The sequence below is a fragment of the Halyomorpha halys genome, unplaced genomic scaffold (assembly GCF_000696795.3).
Source record: "Halyomorpha halys isolate HHAL.00 unplaced genomic scaffold, Hhal_1.1 Scaffold120.1, whole genome shotgun sequence".
NCBI lineage: Eukaryota > Metazoa > Arthropoda > Insecta > Hemiptera > Pentatomidae > Halyomorpha > Halyomorpha halys.
Genome location: NW_027108251.1, coordinates 248,724 through 256,574, shown reverse-complemented (window position 1 = coordinate 256,574; position 7,851 = coordinate 248,724). Strand labels below are relative to the sequence as shown.

General features: G+C 29.6%; 2 protein-coding genes across 2 annotated transcripts in view; one reads left to right on the top strand and one right to left on the bottom strand.

Annotated features, from left to right (window-relative positions):
• The window catches only part of LOC106678035 (cytochrome P450 6a2), a 61,485-nt gene extending 54,985 nt beyond the window's left edge, over positions 1-6,500 (bottom strand). The window contains exon 1 of the mRNA XM_067046619.1: positions 6,490-6,500. The gene's annotated coding sequence lies outside the window, so the exon portion shown is untranslated. The remainder of the gene's footprint in view (positions 1-6,489) is intronic.
• LOC106678030 (hornerin) overlaps positions 1-7,851 on the top strand; it is an 80,869-nt gene that overhangs the window by 54,645 nt on the left and 18,373 nt on the right. The window lies entirely within an intron of this gene.

Below are 7,851 nucleotides of genomic sequence, written 5' to 3'. Positions count from 1 at the left end.
TCCAACGGTTTCTAAAATGAAGTTTTTCATAAATCAAACTTATTGTCAGAACAACTATAAATCAATATATTATAGCCAATATCTTAAAAACTACTATTCCTATGAAGGTAAAGGCCATAAACTTATTTATAGTCCATTAAACTAGCTTTAATTTGAGTGCTAATAGACATCTGTACGTCCCATAGTTCCTGAGATATAGATTTCTAAAAATAAATTAGCTAATTACTAATCTTTCAGAAATGTTCAAGAAATTTTGCTTTTTAAAAAGCTATATCCCGAGAACTATTGGGCGTAAATAGCTCTTTTATGGATAATATTTCAGCAAATTTACTCTTATTTAAATAATGTTCTTTTATTGGTAGTTTTTAAGATATAGAGCTCCGAATGAAAAATAAATGTTTTTTTAAGGTTTTGAAACAGCTGCCATTTTTTATCCCCCCTACCTATACTTGGCAGACTCATCAATTTTGACTAGTAATATACATAATTTGTATTAAAGTAATCAAAAATTGGGGTGAGATAACTGCTTTTTTTTCTTTCCGGCTCTTATACTATATGAGCTTGTACATATTGCTTGTAGATCAAACAGTGACCGATTTTGATTTTTTTTCGAACAATAACGTAGCTTGTTACATTTTTCAGGTTTGAGGTCAGTCAGTGTTAATAATCACGTTTTTTTTTTTTTTTTAGAAGTTGCTTCACCCTTTTTAAATTGAGAAAACAATAGACCCTTCAACAGTTTCCCTGACCAGTGTCATATTCACTCCAAGGGTCCACTGAGCCTCATCTCTCCTGTAATCCATAAATTAAAACGGGTCTGCATAAATTAAGTATATGAACTAAAAAGTTCTCCTTTAAGAAAGATTGAGCATTTTATATATTAATGTTGATACAACCAGTGATGCGGCGAGAGGGATGCGCTGGGATCTCTTGAGCTCTGCTCTACCCCTTACACGTGGGGAATTCAGTGGGCTCAGGGACCCTCAGGTCGATTCTGTAAATATTGTATATTAGAGTGTAAATGTGACTAGAGATTTTATCATTATGTTACTTTATTTAATTATTTTTCAAACAGATAGTTTGATTATGTTCATTTTGTTTATTCTTCTGTTTGTATATATTTTAAGAAAGTTTTTTTTTTTAATTCATTTATTTATTTTATTTTAGTATGTATGAGATCATTCATCACTATTACCTATTTCCCACAATTGTGTGGCAGGTTGTAATATCGATCAATAAAAAAAAAAAAAAAAAATGTTGATAGAAACTCATGAACTTAAATAAGTAGACTGGCCTATAGATAAACTGGCCTACCTTCTACGCCATAACCCCTGATGAAGACCTGAAACTCAGGTCGAAACGTCGGCATAAAATAAATAAATATGGTTTTGTTTACTTTTGTTGTTCTTTGCTGACCGTACCTCCCGACAAACTTCTCCAATTATTAAATAAGTAGACTTTTAAGAAGTAATTCATGATTTCTCTAACATAAAATCAATAAACGAACCTCTTTTAAATGTGTAGTTTTCATTTTAATGTTTATTACTTTTCAAATATTAGATAAATTAATTATTTTAACTAGCGAATTGTTTACAACCAAAAGTATTTCATAAAATAATTTTGAGGGCACTCTCTAATCTGAAGGGTCCCTACTTGCATACTGATAACCCGTAATTATGAGACCGAAATTTATGAAAAATATAATGACATGACATCTATCATGAGTGACTTTTCTGGTAATAACTCGTATCATTACTGACTGAGAGAACAATCGAAAAACAGATAAGACTATTGAATTTTGATAAACTTCCTTAGTGTCATGAAAATAAACAAAAATCTGACCAACTTTAAGAATTTTTATTACGTTTAAAAACATTTGTTTGCCCGTTCTGTAAAGAGTAATAGTTATTTTTCAGGCACGATACATAACTTCTTAGGCTTGCATATATCAGTTTATTATTTTTTTTTAATTAAGGAAGAGTTCAATTAAAGCCTGTCTTTAAATTAAGAGTAAATTCTTTGTTGCAACAAGCGTTCATTACTGTCAATCATCCGACTTCTTCAAATGTGATGGAACAATACCTATTGTCTCAGTGATATTCGTTCCTGGTAAAAACGAAGAAACATCTAAATGCTTAGGTTTCGGTGGCGTAACAGTGATTCAAATTAATTACATCTAAAAAATACGTCAGACAAGTTCAGAAGCATTTCTAGACTAGATGGTCTCGAGGACATCTTATTTTCAGACGCCTTGAATAATTATTAGGAATTGAAAAGGAAGCAAGGTTAAAACAGGGAGTTCGGGGTAGTAAGAATTTATCATGGAAGGATTGAGATATGGTTCTGGGCAAATCAGCAACATTTGAATCAGTGTCATAATGGATGGTTTTATCAGTGACAAGAAAAAGGAGCATTGAGAATTTTCCGAAGAATTTTTTATTGTACGAGAGGAATTCGATGGTTTAGTAATTATTCTTTTGTTATAATTGTTAGTTTACATCGCTTGTCTTTTATTTGTTGTAATTGCTGGAATCGGCGAGCGATTTCCTTCCGTTTCAGAGTTGTTTGAGGATTACAAGAGATACGTGGGATAAAAGACACAGCAGGGCAGGACGTCATAGGTGTGAGGTCATTAGATGGATTTATTTTAATCCTCCAGTTTGGATACCATTCTTAAAAGGGTTGTGGTGTGGAATTGGAGGGTTTGGAAATTGATGTGTAAGATTTAAAAACGAAATGATTTTTTTTTTCTAACATCCTAAGTACTGTTGTTCTTTTTTCCTGTTTACCTTATCCATATACAGTTAAATAATCCTAGATACTTATAGTAAGTGTATGTACTTACTTTATATGTCTATATTATACAATATATACTTCATCCTAATAGCTGCTACTGAATCCTATTAAGACATGTAATTACTTATATTTCAACGATTAAAAATAAATGTTATTATCTTTATTTTTTATTCCTTTTGTTTTTTGTTTTTGGGTTAAATTTTAGGGTTTTGGCGTTTTTTGAATTTTTGTTTTTGGGAAAATTCTTTTTTTTCTTGTTAAGGTGAAGTTGTTGGTTGGATTTTGTTACAATTGGCCTTGTTTTTTTTTACGATAATCCCTTAGTTCCCTCTAAATTCCGGACGGACGGTTTTTGAAATTTAGTTTTCACTAGAAAAATACGTCCAAAAATGTATAAGGGAAATTAATGGACGGGATGTATACTGAACCAATTAGAACAATCCTCATAATCCTTAAGCATTTCATCAAAATCGGGCCAACAGTTCTATCGATTATGCCCGAGCACTAATTTGACTACAGACAAACATGAAATCAAACTTCTTGACATCTAAATTGAAAAATACTGAATATTTTTGGTTTTGAGTACATAAATGTTTATTTTCACTTTCCTATAAACGGAATATATAGTAAGTCAAAGCATTGTGATCATAAAAAAAAATCGATTTCGAGTTTTGGACTGAAATAAATGTTTTGAGATCCACGAGTCCAAATAAGTAATAACTAAGTTTCGCAAAATGGTCTGTGAGTGATTTGCTGTTCACTCACAGACCATTTTGCCAGATGAAAGACTTGTACGAAACCGGATTTACATATTTAAGGCTAATATATTTCTCGGAATTTACAGTAAATTTTTCAATAAAATCGTCCAACCAGAGTGCCACGTTTACTAAGTTTTTTTGATTTTCTCAAAAAGGCTAAACGATTTTATTAAACACGACAAATCAAAGTAAAATAAAGTGTTATCTAATATCAGTCAGATCTTATACTCATCAGAATAGTTTTTTAATAGGGCTTGAATGCCGAATTTATAAAAACATCATCGCCTGTAATACCTGTTTTTTTCTATCCTAGTGGGGGAGGCAGAGGAGATAACTGCCCCCCCTATGGGTATCCCCATGGTTATACCTAGTGTATCTGGCAACGGTGCTATATTACTCCGATTGTAACGGCGGCACAAGGTCCTCGTTGATAAGTAAGACATATTTACTGAGGAAGGAGAGAAAATTTCAAAACGGGTTTCATGCGAGCAGTAATGGGAGGGGGGAGAAATACGACCCAATTAAGGACAGCATAAAAAAATGTCGATGTTGACACAATATTTTTTTTTCAATTCCTCGAATCGGTTTTTCGGTTTCTTGATGAAGTAAGAACGAGTTTTAAATTATTTTTTATTTACATTTTCATGAGAATCGCACAAAAAAAAAATTTTTTATTTGCTTACTTATTTTTTCAAAGCTCTCAGATCATTCGGCTATTTATCTGAATATGCGTTAATATCCCACTGATTATTCAAAAAAATAAATTATTGATGAAGTTATTGGATTTTGTACAATTATATAATTTCTTTCTCTCTCTATTTAACAACAGAGGAAAATAAAATTATATTACGTTCTATTAAATAACGATTCGACTATTGCCGTTGGAAATAAGAGTGATTAAATAATAGGATAACAAAGCTTAAGCATAAGCCGCTTAAATTTTTTTCTGTGCATCGTTCTGATAGTGACACAATTAGTTTCCAAATGAAAAACTAATTGTGTCACTATCAGAATAAATATATCGATAGAAAACAAAAACAGGCGTTTTTTCATCAAACGAAAATGTTTCATAAATAGCAGTTTCTGGTATCATCGAATTTTTTAAGGCTGATTTCATATATCATTGAAAGAATCCTTTGGAGATTTGTTTTCTTAAGAAAATGATTGTAACATTAAGTCATGGTATTTTATGTACATAAAATATTGTAATTAACATACAATATTTTATGTACATAAAATATTGTAATTAACATACAATTTAACATTGTATGTATGACACAAAAGTCATAAATCAGCTTTATTACAGAAACGTTGTTATTTTGAAGAAAAAAGTGAAATATTTTGCAGTATTTTTATTATTTTAATACTATTAAATTTTAATTTAAGTAGTATTTTAAATATTATTAATAATCTAGAAACAATGGAGACAAATCAAAACATTCATGTAGAGCACCAAATGGATCTTAGGAGTAAAAAAACAAAAAAGAAATCATAATACTTTTTGGCAATTGTAATAAAAAATGTATATTGAAAAAATTTATATCTTTATTTATTATTCCTTTTTTATATAACTGTTAAATATGTATGATGAATAATTTTTAACCTAAATAAAACATAATCATTTTTAATTTTGTACTTTATGAACTTTTTTAAAAAATTTTCATGTAAAAGATATAAATCCAATCTATGTATATAATTTCCTACTTGCAATAGCTTAACAGTTTTTTAAAAATTCTTTTCTGATATAATTAAATTTAATTAATTATCATTTAGCTAATGATAATTCCTCAAAAAATAATCACTTGAGTTATTCCTATTTTTGAGTTTCTTAAAAAAATTTCAAATCTTTTTTTATCCCCATTTGCATATGTACGCCTCATATGATTAGGACTTACAAACTATCGAATCTAATGAACAGTATCTTCTCCATCAACAAAATAGTTACTCAATTGGCCAGGAAGAGGAAAAGTAGAGGTGGCTGATGACCAGAGTTGTAAATAATAGCTAATATTGCCATGGATACGATATTTATTTATCAATTATTCATTCATGACTAAGGGTCGTATCCATGGCTATTTTAGCTATTAATTACAACTATAGCTAAATTGTTGCTCATCTCAGCTGATGGCTGGTCTGTCTGATTCCAGAGAGCCAGTCTGGACAACACTTAATTTACCACATAACTTATCCAGTCAAGAACCTTCTACGGGAAGAGTGGTTTATATAATTGACCAAACAAATTCATTCATACCCTAAGAAGGTCAAAAGCAGTTTATTATATATTAAAATTGTTTAACATGGAACGTGAAATTATATTTTTTGAAAACTATAACCAATAAACACGGAAAACTAATGGAACAATTTTTGCTATTTCTGATGTGACTGATATTAGTGAAATTAAATTTCCATCCTGCAGTTGGTGTGGAGAGTTTCCAAGATGGATTCCTGTACATGGTGAGGAAATTCGCTCTAACATATTTCACAAATTTTAATAATTTTTTTAAGTAAACTTTTAAGTATGCCATTCTCGTTCTTTCGCTTAGCACATACTTTGCATATTCAAATTTTTCTTTAATAATTTATGATATTAAATTACTATGAAATGAAGGTTCCATATTAAATGATGATAAAGCTGCTAAGAGTGACATAATACCATTAAAAAGTTTTGCAACAAAAAAGCATTAAATTTATTTATTAATTAATTAAAATAAATGTTAGTATTTTACATAAAAAAATCGGTTTCATCCTATACAATAATTATTTTAAAAAATACATTAAAACAGGAAAAAAATCTATCAAGAAAATGTCTAGATGGAAAAAACATTCGAGATAAGCACATGTAGAGTTATAATTTCCAATAGAAAATATTTGTACTATTTAGTTACATTTGTAGTTAATATAATTAGTTACTACACTAGTTTTAAAATGTTCTTACCTTCGAGGTCCAAAGAGCAATCGTTTTCTGAAAATTAGGAAACGAAGACAAGCCGTGATAAGGAGTCCTTGTACAAAAACCTTATTACGTCATAGGTCTTAAATCCTTTTTTTTGAAAAAAATCGTGTTCTTTATTTAATATTATTTATGAATCTTTGTTTTTCTGAAAGATGAATAATTCTACTAAAACATAATTAAAAAATTGTGGATAGACAAATTTCGTAAGCTAATCATAAACAGTTTTTATCACTATCGAATAAAATTATTTTTGGAATCTCTTGAATCACATTTTTCATGTAGGATCTTTATAATATAGATATTCGCAAATTTAATGGTTTGCTGCTAAGAAATGATACCTTTATGGGGGGAAGAATTTGAACTCACATGTGCTATTTTGTGATAAAAAAAAAATTCTTTCGTTGCGTACTCGAAATTCATATTTCCAATCATTAGTTATAATATATTCGAGAAATAGAGTTCCATGTCTCGTAGATAATTTCAACCTAAACACTGTGTAACGAACTATTTATATTTTTTTTTTTATATTTAATTTTGAATAATAACGATAATGACATATTAAAACTATCCCTTTTCGAACTAAAATGATTAATTATGGATGAGTATTTTCTTATAACTAACTTGGGATCATTTGTCATCAAGTCGGCCTTTTTTTTTTATTTCACAATTTTGATGGATCATAAAGCAAAAAGCTTCCTTAGGTTCTTCTCAAGTTTTTTATTACATAAATTTACATCCAGTATAATGGATTAAGGGGATTTTTATTTGCCGATTCAATAGATTTTTTATTTTATTTTCAAAATAAAGAATTTATGAGCATGCTCCATCTGTTAACTTACCCAAAACCCAAACCTTCTATGGGAAAAAAAAGAATTAAAAATAAAGTAAAATTAGGCCAGACATTAGGGATTAAGTAATAGAAGTAGGTATTAAATCTTGAGTGGCCGTTGATTTTAATATTCTGATTTATTCAAGAGCGATTCAGATTATAAATAAAGAATGGTAGAATTCATAGTCTATCATAAAATATGGTCGAATTTTTTTTTTATTTTTTTTTTGGTTTAAGTCCTCCATTGAGGACCTGTACAGCCCCAGAGTGGGAATGTCAAGGTTCATTTCTCGGGGCCGCCGCGAAATAAATATTGACCAGCTCAGGTAGGAATCGAATCCACAACCTTCTGAACCAAGCGTTCTGGGACCCTCGCCCCAGCCCGCTCAGCTATCAGGTCTCCTATTGTAGAATTGTAACAATGTTTGTATACACAAATATTATAACCCCTACGTTATTACTATTAATATAGAATATATATTATTATAGCTCAATAATACCTATTCATTACTACA